We start from the raw sequence: 16,874 nt of genomic DNA, 5'->3' as shown, positions 1-16,874 counted from the left end.
ATAATGAATAAAAATAAATACTATCAAAATAAACTGCTACAGCAAACATGCAGAAACACATATATTCAGTCAATAAACCATCAAGATTGTTTATCACTCAACCACAATTAAATTTAGTTCATGGTTTGCAAAAGAAAAATAAAGAACAAAGTTTCAGCTATGAAACACATCCCCATGAATAAATAGAAAACACGAAAACAAGAGAAGGATAAGAAGGATTGGGCTCCCAATTGATCTCTGCAATTTTTCCTCTTGTGTGGCCTTCAATCTCTCTCTTGAATCTTGTTTTTCTTTTGTTTCTTTGTGTTTTCTCCTTGGGTGACGGCTCTCCCTATTCCTTATGATGTGTGCTTCTTTGATAACTGAAAATTAGGGTAAACGGAAGCCTAGGGCGCGCATAAGTTAGATTAGGAAACTGCAGATTGCAATTCTGCAAGTATCCTGCACGGAATTGTTCCAGGATTGCTATAGTAACGGCTACAGCAATGATTGCTACAGCAACGGCTACAGCAATGATTGCTACAGCAACGGCTACAGCAACTGCACTGTTCCAGATTCGTTTCAATTCTTTTGTAGTCATGTTCTTATTTTTGCAAGCCTATTGCATCAACATTCCTTCCATGAATTCTGCTTCTGGAAACCTACAATTATGCACACAATTTAAGCACGAATTACTTTAAATTAAGCAAAACTTATTAAGACTAAACTAAAATGAATATTTATGCAAAATGTAACAAAAATGCAATAGAAACACATCATTTACTTTCTAAGCATTATTGATTTAAGTTTAAAAGTGCCATGATAACTCTCATTTCAGAGAGTTATCACTTATGCATGATGTGCTCAAATTAGCTAAGGGACTGAAGTAATCCTTAAATGGCCTCTCCTGTGGTGCTTGTTGTTGTTGCAAATCCATTTCACTTTATTTTTAACGTGTTTGTGTGTGTGAAGTGTTTACTATGAAAACACACTAAAAAAAAATTCGTGAAAACAATTAGCTAAAATTAAAATAAATTAATAAGATAAACCAAAAATTACAAAAAAATAACTTGAAAATTAAATTACAGAATTTTGAAGAAGAGAAAAAGAAAAGAAATACTAACCTTAGAATGCAGATTCACTCTTTTTTTTTTAAATAAGAAAAAAAATTATAAGAACTTGTTGTGCAAATTTTATTAAACTCGCAAGTGCACGAATCTATTGTAGAATAGATTAATGGAGATAAGTATCGATCCCACGAGGAGGTGGATTTTAATTACGTGTAGAATTAATTTTCTATGTGGGTGGTTGGATTTGTGGTGAAAGTAATTTATAATTGAAGCGCTTGTGTATCTGGATCTGCATCAACATGCACCATGGGCTAAATATTCCTTATTAGTACCAATTAAATCATGAGGGGGGAATCACACCTCATGAACCACACTCTAATCAATATGGTGCTAAGGGCTTATCGTGTCAAATAATAATAACCTTGTACTAAGGAGCCGGTGAAACCAGGGCGGTATTATTATTATTTTTCGACGAAAAGTCAAAACATCCACAAAAATTAGAGGGGAAGAGAAAATAAATTTACCAAATAAAGCCCATTGTACATGTTGAGACTTCACCTTCAACACAAGTTTGAAAGAAAATTAGCTACTCATAATTGAACTAGGGTAAAATAGAAATTTATTAAAATACGTAGAAACTACAAGAAGGAGAAGGAATTACAGAACATTGAGCTCAAAAATGAATTCAGGGATGCCAAATTAGGGGGGGAGAGCCCCATTTTCTAGATACATTGAGTAAATCATGGTCATTGGATCAAAAACATTTCGGACGCTCAGGATTGCGCCACGTCATCAGTCAACAGTACGTGGTTTGACCACATGGTTTGACCACGCGGTTTGAATAGTGACGCAATTTGAACAGTGACGCGGTTTGGTTATAATCCTGTGTATATGCATGTACCGTACGCGCGATTTTTGGTCCATTAACATGCTGTCACATCACCGATCAACAGTACATAAGAATTTTAGGCCAACAAGATCGTCACACCTCATCAGTCAATGCCACATCATCAGTTAATGCCACGTAATCGATCCGTCTATGTGAACAGTGTCGTGAACAGTAATGTAGACAGTACCGTACATGTGAATAGTACTGTACATATGAACAGTGCCATTTTTCCTTTTACGCTCATCCTAAGGTTTTCGACTGTCCTGAGTTCAAACTGACGTCCGTTTTGCTGTCTGAACTCTCGTTCATTGTAAGATGACCATGATACCCCTAAAATATATAAAATACTTAATTAAAATAAAACACACATAATTAAATTACAAGAGACTAAAATACATAAAAGTAGAAGTGTTAGTAAGACTTGAAATGTAAAATAATAATTTTCTCCTTTATAAATATACATTTTCTAATACTCAACAGCTAGGAGAACCAAAAATAATAAATTGTTAATGTAAGGAGAACTAAAAGTAATCTAAGCTAATTATAATTCTAGCATAGTTGAAAGTAATTTTATGTATGTTCTTTTTTTGCTTAATGGTGTGATAACAAAAAGTTAGTTTTCTTGAACACTCATTTAAATAATTTAATGAAAGACGTTGAATCAAAGATAATTGTATAAATTTTATAGACCTAGGCATAAATTTAGTTGAATATTAGTTCTAACAATAAATAATGCACAAAAGAATTAGTGAAAATATTTAACAATATCCAATTAAATACATGAAATAAAAACCATAAATATTAAGGCTTATATTTAGGGACAATTAGTTAAATACAAAGTAATTTATTTCATTGAACAAGACATCATCCTTAACCCTAATATACTAGATGGAGAACAATAAAACCAAAAGAATGCATGATATGGTGACCACCACCCAATATCTCCAACTTATGCGTCTCTGCGTGCCCGTATGCATTCCCCTCTTGCAGCCGAATGCTGTTATATATACATAGGTCTTGTCTCAAATTAACGTCCAAGTCCTTCTAGAATTAGGTTGATTGGCCAACAATCTCTGAAATACAAGTGTGCAACCCAAGAGGGGGGGTGAATTGGTATTTTAAAAATTATCCTAACAAAACCACACAACAATCTAATCTAACGCCTTAAAAAATTTGAAAGCAATAAGTTCAATAAAAGCACAATAACAAATGAGTAAGAGAGAAGAGAAATAAACACACGAATTTTTACGTGGTTCGACAATCACCGCCTACGTCCACGCCTTCAAGTGATCCAAGCTTGAGGATTTCACTATCCAAGCCTTCCAAGGCTTCAAATGCTTACAATTGACTTCAAGGTGTCAATGAACCTTTACAACAAAGAGATTATCTCTCAATCTCTTCACTCAAGTGTCTCACACACTCAAACACTCACAATTAAGATGAAGAAATGAAAATTACTACAAAAACTCTCTGAAAGAGTAGATGTACAAATTGAAGAACAAAAATGATTCAATGCATAATGATTTGCGAATTGAGAGCTCAACATATTTTGTGTGCTTTTTGTTTTTGCTTTCTAGAGAGCTTGAAAATGAATTGGATTTGAGTTTATATAGTTTGAGCTCAAAAACTAGCCGTTATGCACATTTTGGTGATAACCGGCTTACTGTTTATGGAATCCAGTTAGCCACTTTTATGTTACCATTACAACAAAAACTTGAATTTCAGAACATCCAGCATGCCGCTTTTCATATCCGGATAGCCACTTTTGAAATCCGGATAGTCGCTTGCGAAATCCGGATAGCCGCTTATGTTCCAAAAGCTTACTGCCCAAAATTCGGCTAGTCGCTTGTCATATCCGGTTAGCTGCTTGCTACAGTAATGGGTACAGTGCACTATTTTCTAAAATTATAGTTTGACCCCAAAACTTTATATAATTGTATTATGCCCCAAAACGTTATCAATCTTTTTAGATAAGTCCAATTTTGGAATTTATAAGTAATACTTTGTTAATCCCAAAAATTTTTGAAATTATGATATCGCCCAAACTATGTGAAATTATGGTATTGCCCAAACTATGTGAAATTATAGAATGGCCCAAAATATTTAAATAGTTTCAAATAGGTCCAAATCTAAAATTGAAAATAATATTTATTAAAATCAAAGATTGTAAAATTCTTTCATTTTGGTCCACAACTTGAAAAAAACAACTTAACTCCATAAAATCATTTTCTTATTATAAAAGCACAATGAACAAATTTTTGTTCAACCAAAAACATGTGGTTTGTTATCATCAAAATCAATATTTATAGCCATATAGACTAACAATCTTCCACTTTTTTATGATGACAAAACACGTTATAAAAATTTAATTTATTTATGAAAAGCTCCCCCTTAATCAATGCAAGGTTAGAGACTAATTTCAAAAAGATTTAAAAGACTCCCTCTGCATAAGTGCATATGAATATTTTTTAGAACAAATGAATTTCTCATATTTCCCCTTTACATATTATATATCCTCCTTTATCATAAAAAATAATAAAAGCTCCCCCTATCAATCATCAAAATCTCAATACAAGCATATTAGTTAAAAAATATCCAAAACATAAGTAAACAACATAACAAACAATCAAAACAGATCCATATCATCCAAAACAAACACATAATCCAACAACATAACAACCATCCATATAATCGAAAATAAAAGTACATAAAGTAGTAAATGAAATGTAGGTGTATCCAAATACAAGCATAAGAGACTGCTGAGGTGGTGAGGATGGTGGTGATGGAGGAGGATACGGATATGGAATGCCAAAGTGCCCAAAGAGGAGGCGTTATCCATGAATGAGTTGTTGCTGCTGCTGCTGAAACTCAGTCTGCTGCACAGAGAGTGTCCTCACCTCATCCACAAGCTGCTAAAGAGTAACCTCGCTAGAAGTAGGTAAAGCGGATGCAGAGGCAGACACTGGAGAGTCTCGGCATCTACACTGGCCCCGAAATGAGAGTGAGAAATCAGGAAGTTGATCAGCATGAACCACAACGTTGAGTGACCGATCATCACTCGGAGCAAGAAAAGTAAACTTATTTTCAGTAAATTTTACCCAAGTTCTATTCTTCCACTAAAATCCTAAGGCATATACAGCTTCATCCCCGATACTCTTAGAGGGTTTGCATGATGGTTCATTAATCGAAACCTTAAAGTATTTAAGGATCCGAGTGAAAAAATGACCATACGGAAGGGAATGAGTAATCAAGTTAGGAATGAAAAGCATAGTTCGGATAATGGTATACCCCAAATTAACCGGACGACGTCGCAGGTTTCAATCAATCAAAGAAACATCCATATGAGAAACCTCATCCAAATGCCCTGATCTAGGAAGTACAATAGACTGAATAAAACGAAGCAAAATCCGAGATTGGAGACATAGGCATTGAGTGCGAAAATGAATGGTGCAATTTTCAACAGAAAGGTCATTATGCCGGCATATATTTCTAACGGCGTCAACATGAACAAAACTATCAAGTTTGGAAGATTTCCTAGGCGAGAAGATTTCTAAGCCATAATCGGAGGATCCTAGAATTGAATTTAACTCCAAAACATCAAAATCAATCAACACTCCTCCAACCATAGTGATTACTCGATTCTTTTTCTCCTCGAAAATGTCCATATTCGAGTAAAACACTTTCACTAAGTCGGGATACACATTCTCCTGAATCATAAGTACATTAATCCAACCAACTTCTTCCAACAATTGATACAAATTTCTATGACTAATATTGAGTCTATGAAGCCAATCCGGTAAAACGAAAAATGAAGAGCGTACTTCACGGGTCATGAAGCTTTGGTGAAACCGTTTGACTAAATGCTTGTTTTGAAAATGTACGGACACAAAGTTGCCCCCTTCTTGCCATGACTAGTTGGTTTGTTGAACCGGTTCTTTGCCTTTTCCTCGAACCGACTGTGAGCTTGACATTGTGATTTTGATTGATTTGAAGTTAAAACGATCAATGAGAAGAAAGATGATGAGGATTGAAAGAGATTGTGCGCTGTAATTCGGTTCAAAAATTGCCTAAGAATATGAAATCTAAAGAGAGAAATTTTGGTTGAAAACCTCGATTGAATTTGGGATCTAGAAATTTAGGTGAAGAAAATGAAGTTTAAGGATGATTTAGAGCATACAAAGTGATGGGGAATGATTTTTGTGACTCAATTTGATTCGGAAAAATAGGAAGATGATGGATTTTGGAAAGAGTGAGAAGTAAACGGCTTTGAGAGAGAGAGAGCTATCCGGTTGGCCGAATGAAGGAGAAAGAAGAACAGTTTATATGGCACACGAATTCGGCTTACAAGTTAGAAGAACTGGCTGGCCGGTTTTGAGGCAGAACTTCACGAATTCGGCTTACCGGATTACATAACCGGCTAGCTCTTTGTGAGGCAGTAGATTAGTTACGCGAATTCGAATTTCCGGATAGAGGAACCGATTGTCCGGTTTTGAGGCAAAAAAAGGGTTTGCAAATTCGGCTTTTCCGATTAGATAACCGGCTATCCGGTTATGATGCAGTGAGTTCAAAAACTGAAACTGGTTTTCCGAATTCCCTAACCGGTTGACTGGATATTTTCCAAAAAATTTTCAAAAGCAATTCGGCTTACAGGTTTGAAGAACTGGTTGTCCGGTTTTAAGGCAAAAAAGAAGCTTTACAAATCTGGCTTTTCGGATTTCCAATCTGGTTATCCGAATGTGATCCAAAGAATAATCATTAAGAAAAATGGTTTTCCGGTTGAAAGACAGTTAATCTTTGGAAATCATTTTGACTCTTAGACTTGTATTATACACACCATTTTATTTTTGGCTTAAAATTGATCAATTTTAAATCATTTTGTGATTTAAAACTTTTCAATAAGCCATTTAAATATAAATGAAACATAAATGCATACAAGAACAAACGTATCAACTTAATCAACAAATCATAATTCAAGATGCAACATTCATCATTCCAGGCTCATGTCTTATCTTTATAAAATGCTCTTCACTAAGAGGTTTTGTAAAGATATCTGCAAGTTGATTTTCAGTATAAACAAATTTAATTACAACATCTCCTTTTTAAACATGATCTCTAAGGAAGTGATACCTAATTTCTATATGCTTAGGCCTAGAATGTTGAATGGGATTCTTGGATAGATTAATAGCACTAGTATTGTCACATAAGACAGGTATTTGATCAAAATTAATACCATAGTTTCTAAGAGTTTGTTTCATCCAAAGGATTTGTGCACAACAACTACCAGCGGCTATATATTCAGCCTCGGTGGTTGAAAGAGCAACCGAGTTTTGCTTCTTACTAAACCAAGAGACAAGTGAATGACCTAGGAAGTGACATGTCCCACTAGTACTTTTTCTATCAACCTTATATCCGGCAAAGTCGGTATCTGAATAACAAGTTAAGTCAATATGAGTTCCCCTAGGATACCAAAGACTAAGATTAATGGTGCCAATCAAATATCGAAAAATTCGTTTGACAGCAAGCATGTGCAACTCTTTAGGACAAGATTGAAATCTAGCACACAAGCATATACTAAACATAATATCAGGTCTACTAGCAGTCAAGTAGAGTAAGGATCCGATCATACCTCGACAAGTCTTGATATCAACTTCCTTACCTTTCTCATTTTTGTCTAGCTTGATGGTAGTGAAATTCTAGTTATGCAACCCAAGAGGGGGGGTGAATTGGGATTCTAAAAATTATTCAATTCTAATAAAAAGAACTTAATGCAAATCTAAAACGAATTTAAAGTAATTAACAAATAAATTTATCACAATATAAAAAGATAAGGGAAGAGAGATTCAAACACGGGGATTTTTACGTGGTTCGGCCAACCTCGCCTACGTCCACGCCTCCAAGCTTTTCAGGTATGAGGATTCCACTAAGAAAGCCTCTAAGACTTCAAATGCTTACACTTGACTTCTAATGTGTCAATAAATCTTTACAACAAGAGATAATCCCCAATCTCTTAATCCAAGTGTATTCCAACACTTACAATCACTCAATTTGATTTTAAAGAATGTTATAAAATAAATCTCTTCACACAATGTGTTTGATTACAAATGAAGATTCAAAGTGTGAGTAAATGAGATGAATACAAGAATTTAAGGCACAATGAATGTTGTATGCTCAAGACATTGCTCAATAATAATTGTTGGAATCGTTAAAGTTTGAATTTGATTGAGTTTATTTATAGTTGGAGCTGAAAACTAGATGTTATTGACTTTCTGCTCATTATCGGATCGCCGTTAACTAGATATCGGATCGCCGTTTGACTGGACAATATGATCGTTGGGCTGGATTTTCAAATTGTCGGATCGCCGTTAGTGTCCAGAGACTAATCTTCAATTCTGTTCAATGTCGGCGAGCCATTATCAAAATGTCGGATTGTCATTTTCTACAGTGACTGCTACAGTGAACTATTTTTACAAAATTATAGTTTGGCCCTAAAACATTATAAAATTATACTATGGCCCAAAACTTTATAAAACTTTTTAAATAGGTCCATTTTCAGGATTTTAAGCAATACTTGTTATTTATCAAAATTCTCAAAGCTTTTTCAATTGAAACCATTATCATGAGAATAACCAAAAGCATTTTCATAGAATATAAAGCCTTTATAAAGTGAGAATGATGATTTAAAAGTATATGAAAACTATTTTGAGCTTTTAAAAGATTAATCAATCTTAATCAAGTTTGTTATCATCAAAATCAACAATAAAGAAATATTTATGTTAACAATCTCCCCCCTTTTTATGATGACAAACTTTTCAAGAAAATACTTGTGCAATTTTGCTCCCCTTAAATATGTGCTCCCCCTAAGTGAAATATTTATAGAATTTAACTCCCCCTAAATATGTGCCCATCAATTTTTGACCTCATAAAAAAAATAAAAATTTAACAGAACAAATTGATAAATTATCTCCCCCTTTATCATAAAAAAGAAATAAGCGCGAAAAGATTAAAAAGAGAAGTTTAGAAATTACCCATGGTAAAAAAAAAAATTCGGTAGAATCTCCCCTTAAAAATGAACATATCCTTAACAACAAAAATAATTAAAACACTCCCATATAAATTCCAATTTAGCAACCAACCTCCATACCAACAAAATCAACATAATCATAAGCAACAACCAAAACATATCATCAAAATCAACTCAATCATAAATAAAGTCCACATATCAAACAAAAACATCATAAAAGCATCACAAGCATAATCAAAATCAATAAGTACCACAACAACTACATGAGATGAGTAATGTTTGTGCGAAATGCAAAGGTGCAGAAAACTAAGATAGGGGCGGTGAAGAGGAAATGCCGGGATCATAACCAAGGTGACCAAGAATACGGCGCTGGCTAGCAAGTAACTCCATTTGCTGATCTAACATTTGCTGCCGAAAGGTCGCAAAGTCAAATTAAAGCTGTTGCTGCTGCTGGGACAAGAAATCCACTCTGTCGAAAAGCTGCTAAATGCGATCCTCAGGAACGGTCAATGCTGCAGGAGGCATAGCTGGCTCGGCTGGCTCGGCTGGCTCGTCATCCTGAGAGGATGATACTTCTGCTGCTGCTCGGCGGGGGGCACGTGGTCTAGCGCCAAGACGAAAGTCGGGTAACTCATCCTCAGAATAAACGTCATTGAGCATGCGGTTATCATCCGGAGCTACCAAAGTATCCTTATTCTTAGAGGAGGTAACCTTGATCCACTTGCCTTGCCTCAAATGAAAACCAATCCCCGAAATTATTTCCCTACCCAACTTTTTGGTCTCAACATAGACAGGTTCGGTCAAAGGAACATGAAAGTATCGTAGAATCTTACTAATAATGCTACCACATGGAAGAGACCTGTTAGACACTGCGGTGGTAGAGAGCATATGACGCACAATTGTGAATGAAAGGTGCACTTGCCTTCCTCGGATGAGAGAGTCAAGTAAACCGACATCTAATCTAGTCACCTCATCAGCATGTCCATGCCTGGGTGTAATTATGTGCTGGAGAATACTGTGAAGAATACGGACTTGGAAAGGTAACAATTGAGACCGAAAGGACAATGAGCAGACCTCGTTAGAGAGATCGCGACGTCTACAGATATTCCTAACTCCCTCAATGTGAGTAAACTGACTAAAGTGAAGCTCTTTTCTAACAGTATACAGATTTAACCCCTCACATGATATTCCAAGAATACGATTAAGCTCAAACATATCGAACTCAATCCTAACACCTCCAACATGTGTTACGACTCTATCTTTTCGATTAACAGAAATCTCCATATTACAGTAAAACACCTTAACTAAATTTTCATAGATTCGTTCTTCAATGCCTAAAGCTTTATCCCATTGTCTTAGCATTTGAGGCAAAGTTCTACCACATATAGTAATATCAGAGAAATCGTTGATATCAATATAGAAAGAGGGAGTTACCACTTTTCCCATAAATTTCTCGTGAAACCGTTGAGCCAGTTAACCATTTGGAAAATGCAGGCTGTCAAATGCAGGTTTTGAAATCTTTGATTTTAATAAGTATTATTATTGAATTTCAGAGTTGGACCTTTTTACAAACATTTGAAATGTTTTGGGCCATATTATAATTTATGAATTTTTGGACTAAAGTGAAAGATTTTGAGAACTTTGAAAAATATGGGTATTATGTTAAAAAGGACTTCTTTGAGAAATAATAGTATATTTGGGGCCATAGCATAATTTTAAAAAGTTTTGGGAAGACAACTATTATTAAGAATTTCTGAAATTGGACCTATTTGCAAAGTGTTATGACATTTTGGGCCATAATAGAATTATAGAAAGTTTTGGGACAAAGTGTAATTTTAGTGAACAGTGTTGTTGTAGCAAAATTCAAAAATAACAGTAATATCACTGTTACAAGTGGCTAGCCGGATAAATCAAGCGGCTAACCGCTTGGGTGCTGGAATTTGGCTATAACGGCTAGTTTTCGGGCTTTAACTATAAAAACTCAACTCTAACTTCATTTTAAGAACTAATGCAAGCAAAAATAAGATCATATAACATATATTGAGCTTCCATTTCGTAAATCATCATTTATTGAATCATTATTGAGCTATAATTTGTTATCCACTCTTAAAGAGAGTTTCATTGTTGTGATTTTCATTTCTCATCAAATTGTAAGTGGACAAGTGTGATAAACACTTGGGGTGAAGAGATTGGGGAGATGATCTCTTGTTGTAAAGGTCCATTGACACCTTGGAAGTCAATTGTAAATATTTGAAGCCTTGGGAGGCTTGGATAGTGAAATCCTCAAGCCGGGTGAGCTTTGAGGCGTGGACGTAGGCGGGGATAGCCGAACCACGTAAAAATCCTTTTGTTTGTTTTCTCTTCCCTTACTCTTTTAATATTGTGCTTGATTGAATTTAGTGTTTTTTATTTGATTAAAGCAATAGATTAAATTGTTGTGCGAATTGTACTGCATAAATTTTAAAATCCCAATTCACCCCTCCTCTTGGGTTGCATAACTTGCATTTCATTTGGTATCAGAGCAAGGTGCTCTTGTGTAGACTTAATCGTCTAGAGTTAAAGAGAAAACTAGGATGAGAATTTATTACACGCTTTAGATTATGAAATTTGGGAAATTGTTTGTGATGGTCCATTTATGCCTTTGACTAAAATCGAAGTCGGGGAAGATATTTCAAAACCTTCATGGGAATGGAATAAATTGGAAAAGAAAAAAGATTCTCTAAACTCCAAAGCTATGAATGCCTTGTTTTGTGCACTAGATAAGAAAGAGTTTCATAGAGTATCTAGTGGTGAAAGTGCTAATGAAATTTGGCACAAACTTGAAGTTGTTTATGAAGGCACGAATCAAGTGAAAGAGTCTAAAATTAGTAGGTACACTCGACAATATGAATTGTTTCAAATAGAACAAAATGAGAGTGTGTATTTTATGTATATTAGATTTACGGACATAGTGAACACTCTAGGAGCCCTAGGAAAGACCTTTTCAAATAGCGAGAAAGTTAAGAAAATCATTAGGTCGCTACCTAAGGAATGGAGACCAAAAAGGACTGCCATAGAGGAAGTCAAAGATTTAAAATGAAAAGGATGCTTTACAAAAATGCAATGATTCATTAAATGAAAAGATTAAAGGACTAGAGTTAGATAATAAAATGTTGGTTGATAGAATTGCACATTTAAATGCAAACAAAGTACTTCATATGAGTATGAGAAATTATATGTTGATGAATTAATGAAAGAAAATGAAGTGCTTAAGAAGAAGAGCAATGAGCTAAATCAAATTCTGTTAAAATTCACAAATAGGCAAAAGATGTTGGATAACTTGCTTAATTCACAAAAATGTGTGTTTGATAAAGGAGAGATTGGTTATAAGCCAAATTTGAAATAAAAATATTATAAGAGTTATTTTGTTAAAACTACCTCCATTAATGATCAAATTGTATGCCATTATTGCAATCAAAATGGTCACATGAAGCTTAGATGTCCGGTTAAAAGAAATGCATATTATGGAGTAACATGTATTTGGGTTCCAAAAGGAACCATTGCTAACACTCAAGGATCCAAGAATATTTGGGTACCAAAGCACACAACTTGAATATTTTTTGTAGGCACCACAATCAAGGAATGGCGGAGAGTTCCTTGATAAAAGCTTATGAGAATAATCACTTGATCATGGTGTAAGCAAAAATGATGAGACAATATGATTTAATTGTTTTGGTAACAACTATTGCCTTATTGATTATAAGTGATGGTCTTTTAAGCTTAGTAAGTATTTAATAATTCATTTGGTATCATGTTGAGTGGATCATGAAAAATGGATAGTAGTTGAATTTGTGAAAGTATACTTGTATGTTTACATGATTGAATTATCATTGTGTTTAACATTGAGTGCTTTATCATGATGCATGGTTATATATATATGATGATAGCTTATCAACTCATCATGATGAATTTGTTTGATTTTAATTATTAGGTAATGCCTAAGCATGATAAATGAGTGATATGCTTATTAATCTTTGAATGCATATATGTTTAATGATTGTGTAAAATATATGCATGATGGATGAATTAAATGTTTGAATTAATCATATTTTGAATGTTTATAATTATGATTCATGCATTAAAATGGCTTTTGAGATGTTTCGGAATCGTGAAATGACCTCGGGATTGATCAAATAAGCCGGAAAGTGAACATGGTACAGAAGGGCAGCCATGAGGCGGCTAGCCGCCTGCCCCAAGCGGCTAGCCACTTGGGAGCTGTCCCAAACCCGAGAGCAAGCGGCTAGTCGCTTGCCCCCAAGCGGTTAGCCGCTTGGTCACGGGTTTAAGGGTTTTTTTTTTCTCCCCCTTTCTCATGCTTTCTTCAACCTTTCATCACTCTCTCTCTACCCACAGCCTCTTCTCCATTTCCATTCAAATTTTCTTCATTTCTCACCCATTTTTATGCCAAAAGTGCTCATTCAAATTATTTCTAACTTTCAAATCATCAAATCATCACTTGTTTCTCCAAATCTCAAAATCAAAATCTAAGCTTGCTCATTTCTTTCTCCTACATTTCAAGCTATTTTTAGCTCATCTTGATCAAATTAATATCATACATTGCATTAAATCATCTCTACGATCAAATTTTATTGACTCAAACACTTCCATTTCACACAAAATCTTGAACATCCGAATTTGGGTATTTAAGCGTATTCTTGTTTTCCGTAATAGTTGGTTATGAAAAATCCAAAGGAAAACAAATAGCCAAAAGGTGCGAGAAACATCATAGAGACAATCCAAAGTTCATATTAACTCATTTTCCACATCCACCATATTCATCTTGATTTCAGTTCTTAGTTTAATTCTGCATTACATTTTTCATATGCATTGTTGTTTTAGGCTCCGTTTGGTACAGCTTATTAAATAGAGCTTATAACAGTAGAGCTTATAGCAGTAGAGCTTATACCAATAGAGCTTTTGGACAAAAAGTCATTGGGTGTTTGGTTGTCAATAAAAAAAGCACTTTTGAACCATTAAACTATGTGATATTTTTTATATTATATATATTTAGAAAAGCTTTATAACCTCTACTCCCAAAAGCTCAAATTTTGGGCTTTTCCTAGTAGAGGTAAATTAGCTTATTTAAGCTAAAAAAACTCTACTAAAAAAAAACCAAATACCATAAAAAATTTTAAAAAGTGCTTATACGATTAAATAAGCACTTATGGCTCTTAAATAAGCCATACCAAACAGGCTCTTAATTATAGATTGAGGATGATTGTTATGTGATATTTGGATGATATTCTCTGAATTCTTGAAATGTTGTGACTCTTTGGTTAATTGCATGCTTAATTCTTATTTGTTTCTTGATTAATCATTGAAGTGTTATTTTTGGTATAAGCATGGATTCATAGTAATTTTGATGATGAAGGGGGAGAAGTCATGTATTTTGAATTCTATTTTGATCTTGAAGTATTTGTGCATGGTTTTGAAATATTAAGAGGGAGTTTACAAATTGTTATAGACCATATTTTCAGGGGGAGTTTTGAATTTGATTTATATGTTGAATTATATATGCCATGTATTAAGGGGGAGTATATATGTCAAAATACATGAGATGTTTGTCATCATCAAAAAGGGGGAGATTGTTAGCCTAAAGGGCTACACATAATGTAATTTTGATGATAACAAACATATGTATTAAATGATTTAATAAATATTGTATTTCACATTTTCACTAGTTTTTTAAGAGTAATATTTATGCAAGTGAATCAAGTGAAATCAAGCTCAAGACACTCAACGGACAACGGCCAAATGAAGAATAAAGTTTAGAGCTCAACGAACAAATTAGTGTGATAAATTCTTGTAAAGCCGATATGATTTAATTTATGTATGATTTAGCATTTGAGAAGCTCAAGAGATTAATTTAAATAATTACTTTTCATAAACTAAACGGTTTTATTTTTATAAGGTAAAGTATTTTGTGGATTTGAGTAATTTGGACTTAAATGCAAAGTTTTGAAATCTTTGATTTTAATAAGTATTATTATTGAATTTCGGAGTTGGACCTTTTTACAAACATTTGAAATGTTTTGGGCCATACTATAATTTATGAATATTTTGGACTAAAGTGAAAGCTTTTGAGAACTTTAAAAAATATGGGTATTATGTTAAAAAGGACCTCTTTGAGAAATAATAATATATTGGGGCCATAGCATAATTTTAGAAAGTTTTGGAAAGACAACAATTATTGGGAAATTCTGAAATTGGACCTATTTGTAAAGTTTTATGACATTTTGGGTCATCATAGAATTATAGAAAGTTTTGGGCCAAACTATAATTTTAGTGAACAGTATTATTGTAGTAAAATTCAAAATAACGGTAATATCACTGTTACAAGCGGCTAACTACTTGGGTACTAGAATTTGGCTATAACAGCTAGTTTTCGGGCTTTAACTATAAAAACTCAACTCCAACTTCATTTTAAGAACTAATGCAAGCAAAAATAAGATCATATAACATATATTGAGCTTCCATTTCGCAAATCATCATTTATTGAAGCATTATTGAGCTATACTTTGTTATCCACTCTTAAAGAGAGTTTCATTGTTGTGATTTTCATTTCTCATCAAATTGTAAGTGGACAAGTGTGATAAACACTTGTGGTGAAGAGATTGGGGAGATGATCTCTTGTTATAAAGGTCCATTGACACCTTGGTAGAGATGGCAAAACCCCGGGCCGGGTCCGGGTATTGCCATGACCGGACCCTGCCCGGATGCAACCGGTCCGGGTCCGGGTCCGAGCTGGGTTTTAATCTGGGTACCCGGATTTTATATTTTTTAATATTTTATGTGTATATATTTTTTATTTTTTGATAATTTTATAAGTTTTAAATTTATTTCAATAAAATTTGACATGAAAATATCAACTTTAAGTTTTTAAAACTTTATATATGTATAATAAATAAGTCAAATAAATATAAAATATTTAAAATAATATATATTTTATAATTTTTTTTAATAAAATCCGGGTTCCGGGTTTATCAAGTGATGCCCAAGACCGACCCGGCTTCATACCCGAGCCGGATATTACCCGGCCCGCAACACCCGGGTACGGTCCGGGTCCGGACCGGGCGGGTATTTTTGCCACCTCTACACCTTGGAAGTCAATTGTAAATATTTGAAGCCTTGGAAGGCTTGGATAGTGAAATCCTCAAGCCGGGTGAGCTTGGAGGCGTGGACGTAGGCGGGGATAGCCGAACCACGTAAAAATCATTTTGTTTGTTTTCTCTTCCCTTACTCTTTTAATATTGTGCTTGATTGAATTTATTGTTTTTGATTTGATTAAGGCAATAGATTAAATTGTTGTGCGAATTGTATTGCATAAATTTTAAAATCTCAATTTACCCACCCTCTTGGGTTGCATAACTTGCATTTTAGAACGGTGGTCTAGTTGTGCATTGTCCTTCTCTAAAGGTTGAGTCAATTAGGGTTGCAATGAATCTTTTACTCTAGACGATTAAGTTCTAACAAGAGAACAAGGCTCTGATGCCAACTGAAATTCTAGTTATGCAACCCAAGAGGGGGGGTGAATTGAGATTCTAAAAATTTTTCAATTCTAATAAAAAAAAACTCAATGCAAATCTAAAACGAATTTAAAGCAATTAATAAACAAATTTATCACAATATAAAAAGATAAGGGAAGAGAGATTCAAACAAGGGGATTTTTACGTGGTTTGGCCAACCTCGCCTACGTCCACGCCTCCAAGGCTTCAAATGCTTACACTTGACTTCTAAGGTGTCAATAAACCTTTACAACAAGAAATTATCCCCAATCTCTTAACCTAAGTGTATTCCAACACTTACAATCACTCAATTTGATTTTAAAGAATGTTACAAAATAAATCTCTCTCACACAGTGTGTTTGATTACAAAT

This window comes from Citrus sinensis, chromosome 8 (genome assembly GCF_022201045.2).
Source record: "Citrus sinensis cultivar Valencia sweet orange chromosome 8, DVS_A1.0, whole genome shotgun sequence".
Taxonomy (NCBI): Eukaryota; Viridiplantae; Streptophyta; class Magnoliopsida; order Sapindales; family Rutaceae; genus Citrus; species Citrus sinensis.
The sequence above is the reverse complement of the archived record's forward strand: the minus strand, read 5'-3'. Positions refer to the sequence as shown.